The sequence below is a fragment of the Columba livia genome, chromosome 14 (assembly GCF_036013475.1).
Source record: "Columba livia isolate bColLiv1 breed racing homer chromosome 14, bColLiv1.pat.W.v2, whole genome shotgun sequence".
In the NCBI taxonomy this organism is placed as follows: Eukaryota; Metazoa; Chordata; class Aves; order Columbiformes; family Columbidae; genus Columba; species Columba livia.
The window spans coordinates 2,902,855-2,918,593 of record NC_088615.1 but is presented as its reverse complement, the minus strand read 5'-3'; the positions used below and the strand labels follow the sequence as shown (position 1 = coordinate 2,918,593).

Here is a 15,739-nt window from a genome sequence, read left to right as displayed (position 1 = left end):
CAAGCCTGGGCCAGGCTGTGGGAAACCTGGACTCCCAGTCTATCCTCATTCGTGCCGGGGATGGTAAAGGCACAGAGCTGCTGCCAGCCAAGCATGGTAACCCCGTGTTTGATACTGCCTGCTGCTGGATTTTTATCTGCTCGCCTGTTTCAGGGGGTAAAGAGGCAAGAGAGGAAGGGGGAGGGTAGGGTGGTAGCAGGATTACCACATATAGTCATTATAATTATTAACCACAGCACACTAAATGAATCATTAGGCATCACAGCAGATCCACACATGCTTTACCTCTTGAAGCTTCCTGACTCGCATCTCTGCTTTCTGCACAAATGCCCAGTGATTGTTTCAAGCAACCCAGCACATTCCCAACGTTACTGCTGCAACTCCTTCCAAAAAATAACTAAACAGATGAAGTTCTGCTGAAGGAACAGATCTGTTTATAGAACATACTTTGCTTTCACTAGACCAAATATATTCAGCCTTCTCAAATAAATATGTACCTTAAAAACTTGATAACTGGCTAAATTAGAAAAAGAAATAGCAAATGGAAAATTATGTAACTAAGAGCAATTTCAATGAGAATATGCATTTTTAAAACACTTTACTTTTTCCAAGCTAAATATGATAATTTTTTTTTAATTCGAATATCTAAGATTGAATAAGTGGTTCCATTAGAGACAGGGAGCAATTAAAAATGTGAAGGGTTTTGTTGATTTTTTTTTTTAAATAGTAAATAAGTCTTAAATCTATAGTACTGCAACCTAAATGTTGTCTTAGCCTGGAATATAAGAATCTGAAAGCAAATCTAACTAGGCAAATAAAGGAATACTGACTTGTTTGGTTTTATTATCCAAGGAAAAAAAAAAAAGATAAATAATATAAATCATAATTTTTTCCAAATTCTATTGTCCTTATTACTCAAGCAGTCATTTCCACAGTCATATGCTTGCAACAGTACCTGGCAGCAGTTTCAATAAGTTATCCGAGTATTACAAAACAGCTTTACAACAGCAGACAAAACCACTCCATTCAACCCTCCTAAACTGATCCCCTTTTGGCTTCCATTCCAAACCAGCCCCTCTGGAACAGCCCTCCCCATATCACAAGGCAGCTGAGATCATGCCAACTGAACCAAAACCCCAGGAAATCACAATAGGATTAAAAAATCCAGAGGAAAGGAGCCAACCAGCAGATTTTTCCATAGACATTAATAAAAGTAGGATCAGGCCATAAACACAACACCGTAATCTCCCAACCTTTACTCAGGTGTCGAGGTCTGGACTGTGGCTTCATGGGTGTTTGCACAGTACTTAAGAGGCTGAAAGCAGCAAGTAATGATAATCATGCAAGTAACAGTTGGCTTCATTGATTCAGCTCCACTGAATAAAGGTTGCAGGAGCAGACTCAAGATTATGTATCATATCTTTCCAATCCTTCAGTTTATTCTGATTGAATAGAGACGACATGTGCAACATTCATCAGCCCAGAGCCCTGAGCACACAGGTAAGCCAGCAATAATCACTGCAGCTATATCGGTCCAGATAATATCGTCTTATCCATCATCTGTCTCTGCAGTTTATATGAGCTGCTTATCTCAAAGATTTGTTAGATCTGAAACTTAGTTCAGTCTTTTGTTTGATCTTGTTTTCTTCTGCATTCATTTGAAGTTCCGCACATCATGCTTTTAATTTCACATTGAAACGCACCAGGGCCTTTAATTTTATTCTTGCCACTGATGCAATATGGTCTTAGCAACAATGAGAACAGTGAGCAAGTCATGAAAATAATAAACCATGCTAGATCTGGAGGCTATGAAATCAGTTCACACATACTGTGGGGAGCTGTGCTGCCTGCACTGAGACACATGGCTTTCCATGGGCACCAGCCCATTTATGAGTCATGAAACATAATGGAGTATTGTTGAAAGCTTTGGGACCATGAGAAATTATCTACTGCCCGGCATGGGGAATGGTATAAACTGGCAAGGAACTGGAGTTACATTCTTTTACAGAAATGAAATCAGACAGCCTTGGCCTGCTTTCCAGTATACGAAACCACAAATCATGAGGATAACTCCTTAATTAGGACCTTTTTTTGCCACTACACTAACCAACCAGGGAAGCCAACGTTTTTCTCTGTCCCGAGCAGAGTTGTAATACAGCAGAGAACACGGAGAAGACGAAAAGAAGGAGGGCTAAATAAGACTAGTGTCTCAGCATGAGCTACGAAAGCAAATGTACCATTCTCACTCTTGCACCAGGTGACATTCCCTCACACCAAGGGTTTGGTACATATGGCCAAGTAGAACAAAAGTTATTTGCTTATTATCATGATGTGATAACAACACAGTGCCATAGGTGTGCGTGTCTCCACGCGGAGGAAAGCCATCAGTGTGGGAGGCAGCATCTTCTGTAGGGAAGAGCTCAGGGCTAGACAGCATCTTTAATCCAAACCACATCTTCCTCCTGGTGCCTGTGCCCTCACAGGAAAAAATATGAATGGCCCTCTGACTGCAAAAGGAAAAATCCTATTTTCAAATAAATGTCAAAGTGCTTAGGAAATTGCATAACTACAGGAACACAGGGCTGAGTGGATAAATACCTGATATGGAAGCGAAGGTGACAAAGTCAGACTCTCCTCAGCAGTATCCAGTGAAAGCCCAAGGGGCAATAGGCACACTGAAATACAGGAAACCATTGTAAACACAAGGAAAAGCAAAATTAAAAATTGTTCCATCAGCTGGCTACCCTCCTAGTAAAACAAGTTGCCCTGAGATGTTGTGGAGTCTCCATCCTTAGAGATGTTCAACATGGCCCTCAGCAACCTGCCTTAGTCATCCTTGCTTGGGCAGGGGGAAAGCTGGACTAGATGATCTTCAGAGGTCTCTGCCAACCTTAACAACATCGATGATTGCAGGAGATACTCTCTCCGCTCAGCGTCCCCAGGACAGTGTGCTACAACTAAGAACACAGAATTTAGGTGCCACAAGCCACTGTGCTCACCCAAACCAGCTGACTCCATGGAAGCGTGAACTGGTAAAGCCAGACTATAATGGGCATCTAAACCAGATGTTTTCACAGACCAAATGCCTTCCTAATCAAAAGAAATGCAGAAATCCAGAAGAGCTAAATCAAGAGTTAACACTGTGGATGTTCATTTGAATATTTATATAGATGCGTTCCTTCCATGCTGACACATCTTTCGTACCAGCTTGCCATGAGTTTTGGAAAGATCAGATTTTACTGGCACAAACGTTCATGGAAAGCACATTTGCATTTACTTTGGAAATGCTCACACACTCATCCAGCCAGGGAGACAATAACAATATTGTGTGGATTCTCTAACAAATTTCAGTTTGCTGATATAATCTGGAGACTGAGGTTTTATTATGTATTCAGTCAGTATAGAAAGGTGCAAAACAATTGCATAGATTAACAGCTTTTACAAAATAAGTTGCTAACCCAGAATTAAAATATACTAGAGGAAATTATGGTCTGCATACCAGTGATGAATGAGCAGAAAAGTACAAAACTAGATGGATATTCAACTATGAATCACTCAGTCTAACATACAATCTCATTTTCCATTGTGTAGGCAGTTGTATCACATTACAAATCACCAATAATAAATCAGGACCTCACTTCCATCCCTCTGCCATGGATTATCTGGGATGGGAACAGGAATGGATGGGCTCCATTCTCTTCCCTTCCCCAAGGAAATCTAACAAGTTGATCAAGGGATAAATGCTGTGTGAGGCATGTGATCATATTTGACATTGAGGACATTTCTTCCAAGTTCAAGAAGGTGTCAGTAGCCCATAGGGACTGCAGTTTGGCTCCAAATGTACAGATCCCTGTGAGCTGTATAGGCACAGTGCGTCTACTAGACTTCAAAATAGAGCACGTGTTTTGCAGAGGGGGTGGGTGCCACCCTGGGAGCTGGGGACAGGCATCACTTCTGAAAGTGGCACTCCTAAATATGACAAAAAATAAATGGATGCAACTCACTGCTGGCACCCAGGTTTAAAAAATTGGGTTTGAACTGCAGTTTTAACAGAACATTTTTCTTCTGCAAGATTATGAAGTCCTCTGCCTTCCTCTATAAGTAGAGAGAGAACTTCATTGGGATTCAGGAGACATGGGCTCAATTCCTAGCTCAGCTCCAGCTGCCCAGGGGTCCCTGAGCAAGTTGCTCCAGCCGGCATGTGTTTTGGGCCTGCCTGTAAAGCAGAGACTGCAAGCTCTGTGTCAAAAATTATCATAACAATATGCCTAAAATAAAGAGTAAGTCATTCAGAGGTCATGGTCCCCAGCAAAAGGAGAGATACAATTTGGTGCAACACCTGAAAAGAGTCTAAAGAAAGAACGAATGGAAACCCCTATGAAAGGCATCAGCTCAAAGCTGATGCACTGACACTTCATGTGAATCAATCTCTTGGAGGACATGTATAATCTTCGGGGATGGGATATTCTCCATACTCGCCTATACTCAAAGCAGCACAGCTTTGATCCTTGCTGCGGGAACCTCTGAAGAGACATTTATGGTCCAACTAAAAGTACTGGCATCACTCTCTTAGACATCCCCAATGCAGTGTTATCAATACCAAATCAAGTTAGCGTAGAAGTGTGGCTGACAGCAGCGGGAGTTGCATCCCAGCCTTTGCGAATATATTGGGCAATTCAGCATCTGTCAGTACCGCTACACCACGATGGGGATGGGTACATGAGGTGGAGCAATCACACCTTCAGTTGGACAGCAGACATACTCTGCGAGGCACTATAAATGCTGGAGACCCAGCAATCAAGCAACTATAAAAGACAAAAAGGGAGAGTGTGAGTTTGGGGAGGCCTTAAGCAAACTCTTTGGATGAGTGGATGTCTGAGTTTCATTCCAAGAGTGAGATATCTTTCCTTTTATTGGAAACCATCACCACATAAAATTTTATATTCTCCCCATATACATAACTAATGAGAACTGAGAACTCTTGCACATTATTGTTGTTCCTGGATAACCAAAATGTCACCTTTGTACCTGCTTGTGGGTTGCAGTTCCACCTCATACTCTCTGAAAGTGCAGCTGGTTAAAAACCTCAATGTCTGTGACAATCACATCTACCTTAATGTCTTCCAGGTTCTTGGCTGGGATGGCACATCCCAATAACGCAGCAGAAGAAAATGCCCTCTTTCATACAAACTAGACTTTTGTTTCCACAGAACTTTTCCAAGTCCTGGACACACGGTCATAGTAAATTCAACCTTTCTGACTTTACATCTCTGATCCAGCAATAATTGGGAGGCAAGATTAAACCAGAGTTTAAAACCACATCATCACCAACCATCTTTGGAGAAAGACCAAGAAAAGATCCAGAAAGGATTTGATGTCTAACCTACCAAGTAGGGTTGTGGAAATAAAATCTGAAGTCCTAGAACTTTGTGAATTTGAATAAGTAGTGTGATTTGGCCAAGGAAAGCAATGAAGGTGAAAGCAGGACTTCAAAACAAATATTTTCCTGCATTCCTAAAAGGCCTTTAGTTTTAAAAAAGCATTTGTCATAAAACCTAAAACAAGTTTTAAAAACTTCAGAAGCCAAGGGCACAAACAAGTTCCAAGACAGTCAGGAGGGCTGTATCGCTGCATAAACTGTGGGGAGAAAAAACACTAACTTAATGACGTTGGTCAAAAAGTAAAGTACAAAATCAGAGTGGAGTTTGTTTGCAAAAGGGCACACACATGCTAAAGTGGTATGGGCTTTGGTTTTGTCGTTGTTATTTGGGGGTCTAGTTTGGTTTTTGGGAAGGGGTCCTGTCTTTTGAATGTCTGCCTTCTCTTCCCCTAGCTATTTTGTGCCACTGATTATTCTGGAACAAAATCTCACCTTACTGAAATAGAGCACTTTTATAAGTTATGCAACATAGGAAGTAATAGCTCAGTAATTGTCAATATTCAGCCCATCTTGTGGGAAACCAAAGAAAATTATAAATGTGAGAGATAATTTATGAAAAGAATGTCCATTGCATCAGCCAGTCCATCTGTGAAGTTTTGTTCATTATGTAGATTACACCACTGACATATGGAAGAGACATTTCGCTGTTGCAGTCCAGATGAAAGAAGTTAGAAGTGGTTTATTTCTCAACTAGAAAAATCACATGTAAAACCTCACAAGTTTGCAGGCACTCCTAACACGCTTTGCCTTTGTCCTTTTGTATACCCCTTTTTTCCCCTCAATACGTAGACTAATTAGAGTGATAGAACAACTCATATAAGATGTGACTCACACAACCCTTAAGAGAACAATACAGCACTACCCTCCGACAGAGCCCAGCTCACAAAGGGCAATAACTTCAGGTCTGGGGATCATTCCCACGGATACTTAGATATCAAGCTTAATTGCGAGGTCAGGTTAGACAAGTCTAAGTTTAGCCTGATTTCATCCCACACATCCAGGTCCAAGCCTTTGTACTCGGAAACTGCAAATAAAAATGGCTTTGTGTTTTGCACTTGCATGTATAGCATTGATAAAAAACAACCCCTGGTGTTCACGAGCAAATTCTGGCCCTGGGTGTGGCCAATGCCTCCTGCATGGAATTCGCCCAGAGATACCAACCAGACAAGATGCAACTCATTCGGTTCTTAGAAGAGGAACATGAACTATAAGTGCGTTGCATATGATTAAGATATAGCAACTTGGCCTTGTCAAAATGAAGATCAAAACAAGCTAACAACTTAATCAGTGATAAAACCCAACTGCAAGCATTAACAGCAATACTAAAGCGGTCTTGAGTCTGCTTATCCAGCCCATGCTCCTGTCATACTGTTGCAGGACAACTGTTCCAGTGCATTAGGCCACCTACCACTTCAGGACAGTGCTGGACCACCCAGTGCTGAGTCTTGTGATCACTCCCCATGATGACTGAGGAAGAGAGTGTACAAGTGCCTCAGACCTTGACTTACTCCTTTTACATGCATCCAGCTTCCCAGCTTTTGGCTGCTACTCCAGCACTATAATTGCAGCCCACTCATTTGTGTGTGGTGTGCCAAGTGCACCTGCCGATTGCATTTCTTGATGATAAATCCACAGGGAACGCTTTCCCTGTGTATGATTGTGAAAGGACAAGCATGCAATTGTACTGTGGAATGGAAGATGAAGAAAAAGTGAGAGAGTTTATGCAAGCTTAATATAGTACAAAGCAAATCATGCTAAATTACAGACCGTATTCCAAAGCCTCTCATTCCCTTTGCTACAGTCATCAGATGACAGCTCACTGCCATTCCCCTTGATTCCCATCCCAGCTGTTGAACCACCCACTTGCTGTCCTTATGTTCTGTGACATGCAGAGCAGATGCCAACGGCCCCACATCATAAAAGACTCCAGCCTAAGCAGGGCCTGAGTCTTCCCTGCTCAGCTGTCACATCCATAGATCGTTGTGAGACAAACTATAGATTTCTTTTCAGAAATCATGTATTTCACCCAGTTCCTAAAAGAACATTCATTACCCTCACAGTAAGAAGCAAGTCAGTTAAGATTACAAACCCAACTTCTCTGCACATGTGTTTACCTAACTAATGAGAAATGAGGAATGTCTAACTGTATGCAAAGTCAAATTCCTCCAGAGATCAAGCATGCTTAGATCTGGCCATGGGAGTAACTAATAATATGCAAGTGTTATGAACTATTTACAGGCATAACCCAACTGCAGTGAAGTCAATGATTTAACTCTCCCTGACTTCAAAGGGAAAGGGATCTGGGCCTCAGCACATACTTGCAGCACAACTCACTGCCAGGCTGGCTCATCTCCCTGCAATGAGATTTGTAGCTGTAGCCTCTATGGGATAAATCTCCCAATTATACCTGCTTCCCACTGCAGCTAATTCCAATCATTCTATGCCTTTCCCCTCCCTAAATGCCTTCATTTGAAATAGAGATACTAATTCATATAACTAGATACACAGATACACTTCAGGATGAACAGAAGGACTGGAAAATCATGAATCCTTTCTGGACCAACAGATGGAGATCCTGTCTCAATCATATTGTGAACCAAGCAGAAGTCACACCAAAGCATCCTGTGACCTCCTCTCTCTAGGTGTTGCTGTAAAGAACAGCAAGCAAGAAATACCACTGCAGCACTGTACCCTGAGAGCACACAATCAAGATGCCTCTGCATCTCTACTGCTTACCATCATGAGCTCTTTCTATAGGAGAACAAATTTAATTCAGCAGTCGGAGTGCAGGAATGGCATCCAGAGCTCCTGAGCCTTGCCAGCCATTTGTCCCATTTGTTCAACCATCTTGCACAAGTCACTTAATCCTTTTCTTTTTTTTTTTTTTTTTCCAAGCTGGTTACCTGAAATAGGGCCTGATCCAATCCCCAAAAAGGCCCCCAAGTCCACTTCAATGGTACCCAAGGGCTGATGGGCTTCTACATCTATACTTAGACACTTAAATATAGTAGTCTGGGCTTGAGAGATTACTAAGCGTTCACAGCTGCCAGTGATCTCAGAGAAGGGAAAAGAAGAACAAATCTCTGGTTCAAAAAGTTTCTCAGTTTCAGACTGCTGCAGGCTGGGCAGGTATAACCAAGGGAAGAAACATTGCATGCTTGCTGTGTTATAGATTTCTCCTTACACAGCTGCTGTGACCCAAATCAGACACAAGCTAGAGGACAACTTGCACTTCTGGGACAACACAGTACAGCCCTTTCTCTGTTCCTTCCCACAGACTCAAGCACTGAGGATTGCAAGTCACTGAAAAAAAACACACACCACTGCTTATATTCTCCACTATATGGCCATACTGTTGTTGTGGAGGTTTAGAAAACTTCACATAGACAAGCCAAGCAAATTTTCAGACAAATGAAAGAAACTCCATTCTCCAAAGACCATCCCGCCCAGTTCTGTCCAATTAGAGTGGTATTCTTCACAATGTTCCTATTGATACAAAACTCCAGAAATCCATTGAACTGGCCACAGTAGTCAGAGTACATCCCCAGCACTGGGACCTTCAACAGGCAGAGTTAGGGGGGAAAGCGATGGAGGCATCACTGGAATCACTCCATTGCCAACAGAACCAGCACAGCAGAAGAGAAATAGGCAGAGGTAAGGAAAGAGACCAGGCTCAAACTTGATTAATTTGTCTTATTCTTTAAGGTAGAAATAATGCGACTTCTTTGCACCTCCTTTCATTTATGACATTGGCAATTTGACTATAAATGGCTTAGTTATGCAAATATAAGTCACCTTAGCTTCTATATGGTTTGCTTTGTCTTCGCTTTGGGGACTTCGCAGAGGTAGAATTCATGGACCCTAAACATGGAATAATAATAATAATATAAAAATCACCAGAAAAAGCTTGTGTTGCTTCTTACTGTCTTCCCATTAAGTTTTCATTTGGGTTGATCACAGTCTTCAAGTTCACATTTGGACTTCTTCCTCATTTCTGAACTTACTGCTCAACTTCACCAGCAAAAGAGAATCCTGAATGTCTGGTGGACTTCAAGAGAAATCTGTCTGGAATCCATCTCAGATAGGAATACACTGCATTTTGCAAATAATACATATATGGTGTAGTAGTCATGATGCCAATTTGTAAAACTGTATTTGTCCTATATACAGTGCAATTCTATAGACACTTCTGCCTATGCATCTAGTTCTGTCTCTCTTCAGGAACACCGGACACACAAAATTCCCTTTCCAACTTTATAACATAACATATTTTACTTCTGCCATTTTAGGGAAAAGAGGAAGGCAACAAAAATCTTATAAGAAAATAGTAACACATCCCCTCCTGAATGGGAATTTGAAAGCTGATGGACCTGTAAAACTGAAATTGGGCAGATTTTTCTAAACTGCCTCTGTTCTACCCTGTGTCATTTCCGCAGCCATGGCATCCAGAACAGCTAAATCACAGCAGTCCCCAGATAAGCCACCATTTCTGGAGAGCTCCAAGGGGCCAAGAAACCTAAAGCAGTTACTACCTAAAGGAAACCGTCGGAATCTGACCATTGGAATCTTCAACCAACCAAGTTAACTGTCTCCTCAGTGGGTTCACAGCATAACTGAGCTATTTTCTGCTAGTAGAGGCAAAAGCTGCTGCCACAGGGGAGGGAGGGAAACCAAAGCACATGCCCATGTGGAACGTGACCTCTGGGTAGCAGCAGATAGACTTCAGCAATTTCACCTTGCCTGATGTAACCCTGCCTCACAGCAGTGATGAAAGGAGCGGCCTTGTGGTAGAACTGGCTTTGATGGGCAGATTAGATTTCACGCCAACGCGGTTCTGCTGGGGCAAGGGAAAAAAATAATCATGAATGAAACGGTGGTTGTTGTTCCCTCTTTATCGTACAAGAACTTTGATTGTCAGCTGACCTGTTCTTTGGTTAAACATACCTTGGACATTAGGCCAAGGTGAGCACCCTATTTTTTCATTTACAAATAACAACAAATTATCATATGCATCAAGACCCTTTAGCTGTTTTTGTGCATTTCTGCTTCCTCTAAAAACCAGGCTAGGGAGAGACGTATATGTATTAAAAAAATCTAAGAAAAAACAAAGCAAACCAGCAGCTTTCAAGGGCAGAGTGGAAGTCTGGACTTGTAAAAATAACTGGGCAACTGTCCAAGCAAAAGGCCCAGTCTTCAGAACAACTAAACAAAGGAGAGCAGGATCTTGTCCCACATCAGCCTTTAGAGTACAGTGAGAATACACAGAACTGTGGTCCCAAAGCATTCAACAGAGGGTGTGAAGAACAGCCTCCTCCAAGAAGTTTGGGAGTGCTGGCCAAGAACCCACTGCCAGCTTAAAGGAGGTGGAAGGAGAAAGGCAATCCGGATACAGACCAGTGAACATCAACTTATTTTTAAACGTGCTCTATGATAACTGAAAGCGGAAATGCGCCAAGCAAGAGCAGGTTACATCACTTGGGTGTGCAGGAAAAAGGCTGAGATCAAGACAGACATAATGAGCGCAATCTACCAAACACAACCTAAACTCAACCACGTTGTAGTGAAGGGAGAAAGGCACATTGTTCCACTCCACAAAAACCCCACTGGCCATGACTGACAGATGTTCTAAACCCTGAGCTGAACAACAGTGAGCCAGGCCATACACAGCCAGGTCTGTCAAATTCCATTTGCTGGTAACCTGTGTGCTCAAAACACCAAGTCATTCACTTCTAGGGAGCTTTTTTTTTTCCCTCTTTGGAGAATTATCTGCTTCTGTGAATCCTATTCATTTTCCATTCAAGTTCTAGATTGTGCAACTTCTCCAATGCACTTCCTTTTATAAACTAGAAAGGACCAAAATTACTAGCAAAAGTACAGACAGTGGTTTCCTCATCTGCCTCTTGCAATCTCTTCAGTTGTTGTTGATGTTGAGTTCTTACAACTGATTCAATTGATGCTCTTTGCTAACTATTTTTATTCAACCAAATCAAGATAGATCTGTAAAACATTCACAAGCAGAAGACAGGAGCATCAGTCCTGCAGAGCCAACTGCAGCCAAGCACTGGAGAATACTAAACAACGTTTGAACTTCACCTCCCCTCTAATCCCTCTGGCACTACCAAAGGTCCCAGTGGCCATTCCAAATGGCTTGTCAATGCAAAGACTCCATTTGAAAGGATTTCATGTTCTTGAAGCATGGACAACGCTCAGTTTCCCTGCACCATGACCCCTTCGGATCCTGGCCAGTCTCAAGGTCTTTCCCATACACCCACCTTCAGTATAATGGATTGATGGATTTTCCTGCATCTATTATCCATGCTCACAACAGAAATAACAAAGTCATTAAATAAGATTACAATCCCTGTTCCTCCATCTCTACAGCAATTGTATTCTAGATTACAGTTATATCTGCACCAGGAGTACACAGAGTGAAGCTGTCCCTTGCAGTGGGTCTAACGCCAGTTGGAAGAAATCTCAGGTGAGGGTCCTGGGAGTGTCCTTTTCCCCTATCCTGACCTACATCCAGCCTACCGACACACCACCCTTCCTGACAAAAGGAAAAAAAATGGCACAGAATATCAATTGAGAGTGGAGAACTTCAGGAAAGAGTGTTTATTGTGAGCAGGGGGTCTGCATCAGGCAAGTGGAAAGTTATTAGGAGCCTTTTCTGTCTGGAGAACAGGACTGCAGTGTCCCAAGAAAATTTAGATCTTACTCGACACTGGTGCCACTGATGTCAGAACTGGGCTGGCATGTACAAATAAACATGAAGTATTTCGTTGCTATGTCACAATGGCAGCGGCATCTTCTCCACATTTATGCCTGCAAAATGTTGCTCCACAGGATCAGAGAGGACTTCTGTGCAATCCAGGCACCACTGAAAAGCTTCCTTTACTTGCGCTCAGAAATGTATTTTTAGGAATAAGACCAAGAAGTCAGTGCAGACTCCTCCTTTTTAAAAACTGAAATAAAAACCTAAAAGTGTCTGATGGGCTAGGAGTGAAGACAAATGAAAGCGTTGATCAGCTCAACAGCTGGAAAAGTGACTACTGGTACAAATAGAATTTTTAAAATCCTGTTAATATTTTAAGCACTGTGAGGATTGAAAAAAAGCAATTTTTTTTTTGTTACTGTTCAGGATTCACAGCTGCTGGAGAATCAGGTTTCCATTAAAACCTATCTGCTGTTTAATGCCACTAAGAGCCTGGTAAATTAACTTCTTAAATATTTAACATTTATAGGTACTTGCTCACTGAAAACCCAAACCAAGCTACAAAGGAGATGCGATAGCTACATCAGGGATTTTATTAATTTCAACATGAGATATGTTAAGGAGGCTGGAGGGAACAACTTGTTTTCTTTTCAAAGAGAAACCCATTCTTGTCCTTGACCCCAGATAGCCTTCAGTCCTAACCACCTACCCACAGGGAAGAGCAGGCTACAAGAGAAAGTACAGGAGACCTAGGAAACTGGGTTTTTGCTGTTCCAGCTCCAACTGGTCTCATAACATGAGCAAATAGGTCAGATATGGCGCTTAAATACATCTCCTCGTTCTGAACCACCAGCCCAAGGGATGGAGCAAGGCCTGGTTTTCCCAAATACCCACCAGCTAAAGTCAAAGGAAGCTGTAGATGCTCTGAATCTCAGCTCAAGCGCTTCAGAAGAGAGGTACACAAAACCAGAGGCCATCTCTGAAAAGAATTTCTATTTCTGTGCAGGTTCTCATAGCATATAAGATTTCCAGAGCATTTGTTTTTAGAATTTCAAGTCACTTTAAGCAGAGCTAAATGTCAGCTTTAATGGACTACAAAGCCTCCTCTCAATTCCAGTGCCAGCAGTCAGAAAAATGGTGAAGCAAAACTGCCTTTGCCAGCACAACTCATCCCTCATTTCTTCAGAGCAGTACAGCAAAGTTCTAACTTTACTATTAAGCACAGCTTCAGCTGCTTTCTTTAGAAGCGATAAATTCCTGATCTATTTGTCTCAAAGTCAATAATAGTAAAAAAAAAAAAAAAGACAACACATAAATATAGCCTAGTGATGTTGATCTCTCACTTTCTTCATTTCGTAAAGAAATCAAAGAATTACCTCAGACAAATAACACTCTTTCTCCCAAATACTTCTGCCTACAGCTGAGTGCTATCTACTGCTTTTCCTGGCTAGTGTTTTACACTAGTCAGAGAATCCAAGCAAAAGATTCATCAGAATATAACACAGGGGGTTTCTGTGCCATTTGTACACAGAACCATAAATGGTTTGGGTTGGAAGGCACCTTAGAGATCATCTGGGTCCAACCCCCTGCCATGGGCAGGGACACCTTCCACTAGGCTACGTTGCTCAAAGCCCCACCCAACCCACCTTTGAACACTTCCAGGGATGGGGCATCAACAGCTTCTCTGGGCAACCTGTTCCAGTGCCTCACCACCATCATGGTGAAGAATTTGTTCCTTATATCTAATCTAACTCTACCTTCCTTCAGTTTAAAGCCATTACTCCATGTCCTATCACTACATGCCCTTGTAAAAAGTTCTTCTTCAGCTTTCTTGTAGGTCCCGTTTAGGTACTGGAAGGCCACAATAAGGTTTCCCCAGAGCATTCTCTTCTCTGGACTGAACAACCCCAAGTGTCTCAGTCTGCCCTCACAGGAGAGGTGCTCCAGCCCTCTGAGCATCTTCATGGCTTCCTCTGGACTTGCTCCAAGAGGTCCATGTTCCTCTTATGCTGGAGGGCCCAGAGCTGATCACAATACTGAAGATGTTAAACAGCACCAATACCAACTTCTGAGGGATGCCACTCGTCTCTGGTCTCCACTTGGACACCAACTCATTGACCACAACTCTCTGAGTGCGACAATCCAGCCGATTGCTTATCCACCAAGTGGTCCGTCCATCAAATCAATGTCTCTCCAATTTAAAGACAAAGACATCATGCAGGACAGTGTCAAATGCTTTGCACAAGCTCATTATGTCAGTTGCTCTTCCCTTACTCAACACTGTAACCCTGCTGTAGAAGGCCACCAAATTTGTTCAGGCAAAATCTGCCCTTAGGGAAGCCATGTTGGCATGATTTATATTGATGATGATCATGCTAAAGTAAGAAATAAGGCAGATTGACACTCAGACACCACAACGTTTGTAGCACTGGCGTTTATAAAAACCTTCCAACTGAGTAAATTTACTCAGTGTTCCACATAGCAAAAGTGAATGAAAAAAGGATGGAAGACTGATGCCAACTTCACATAGATCATCTCCAGATTTCAGTCCCCATTGCTTTGTCTTTGATCCTCATGTAAGTTCAAAAGTACATGTTTACATCAAGGTCATTACAGCTGACTCAAAAATTCAGCAAGACAAAATGCTTGAAAGAAAATAAGTGGTTAAAGTCACTATTGAGTGTTTTGTTATCACTTTATGTCATGCCATAAAGCAGAAAGTGGCCTTAAATACCAAAGGAAAAGACATAAGCGAGAGAGAAACCATAGGCAGCCAAAAGCACTGGGACTCTGGATAACAAATTTACAGCAAAGACTCTTGAACTTTTACATGGTTCCAGAGGAGAAAGTCTGCAGCAGGCAGACTTTAATCCCAAAAAAAACCCCAAACTGTTCAAAACCATGAGGCTCTTTCATCATCCCTCACGTGATATTTTTTTCCCCAGTTCTTTTCTGTGTGAACTATGAAAACTTTGAGGGTTGCCTTTTTCACTCCCCTTCACTTGAACTTTGCAGGCTCTCTCATGGGCAGATCTTCCAGTTTTGCTTGGAAATGAGTTAACAGGTAAACACGACAAACATCCTAGAACAGCTTCCTTTCCGCAGGGTTATTACACTCCATGAGCTAGAATAGATAAACCTAAATTGTCCCCAACTCCCACTGAGGTTTAAGTGACCTACACTCAAAGGCAGCATTCAACTCTAACAAGGAACAGTGACTGTGCCTCACTCATATTTGGTGACAGAGCTTCCGAGTATCCCTTGCATGAAAACAAGGACAAGGGGTAGCCATATCAAGAGTAATTAAATGTGTGTCGTCCAGAAGGAGGAAAACAGGTTAAAACGCTCCCTGTGTATCCACTGTGGGCTGCAGGGTGTTGCCGCGGTACAAGGCAATCAGAGCTCAGATTGCCACAGCTCCATCATCCGGGTGGCTCAGACACCAGGGGCTTGGGCAGGAAGGACCTTAGAGGCACCTCCTCTGCTTGGCATCAACCACCTGGTCTCCGGTCAAGAGCAAACGGATGCGTGATAGTAGCAGTTCTTTTGCCAGGTAACTTCAAACATGAGAACATCACAACCATGAT

At 42.3% G+C, this 15,739-nt stretch overlaps 1 long non-coding RNA gene across 2 annotated transcripts in view; it reads right to left on the bottom strand.

Moving 5' to 3' along the window:
• Positions 1-15,739, bottom strand: part of LOC110363948 (uncharacterized) — a 61,099-nt gene that overhangs the window by 28,592 nt on the left and 16,768 nt on the right. For both annotated transcript variants that reach the window (XR_010466093.1, XR_002422360.2), the window contains exon 2: positions 2,599-2,675. This is a non-coding gene — a long non-coding RNA (uncharacterized LOC110363948). The remainder of the gene's footprint in view (positions 1-2,598; positions 2,676-15,739) is intronic.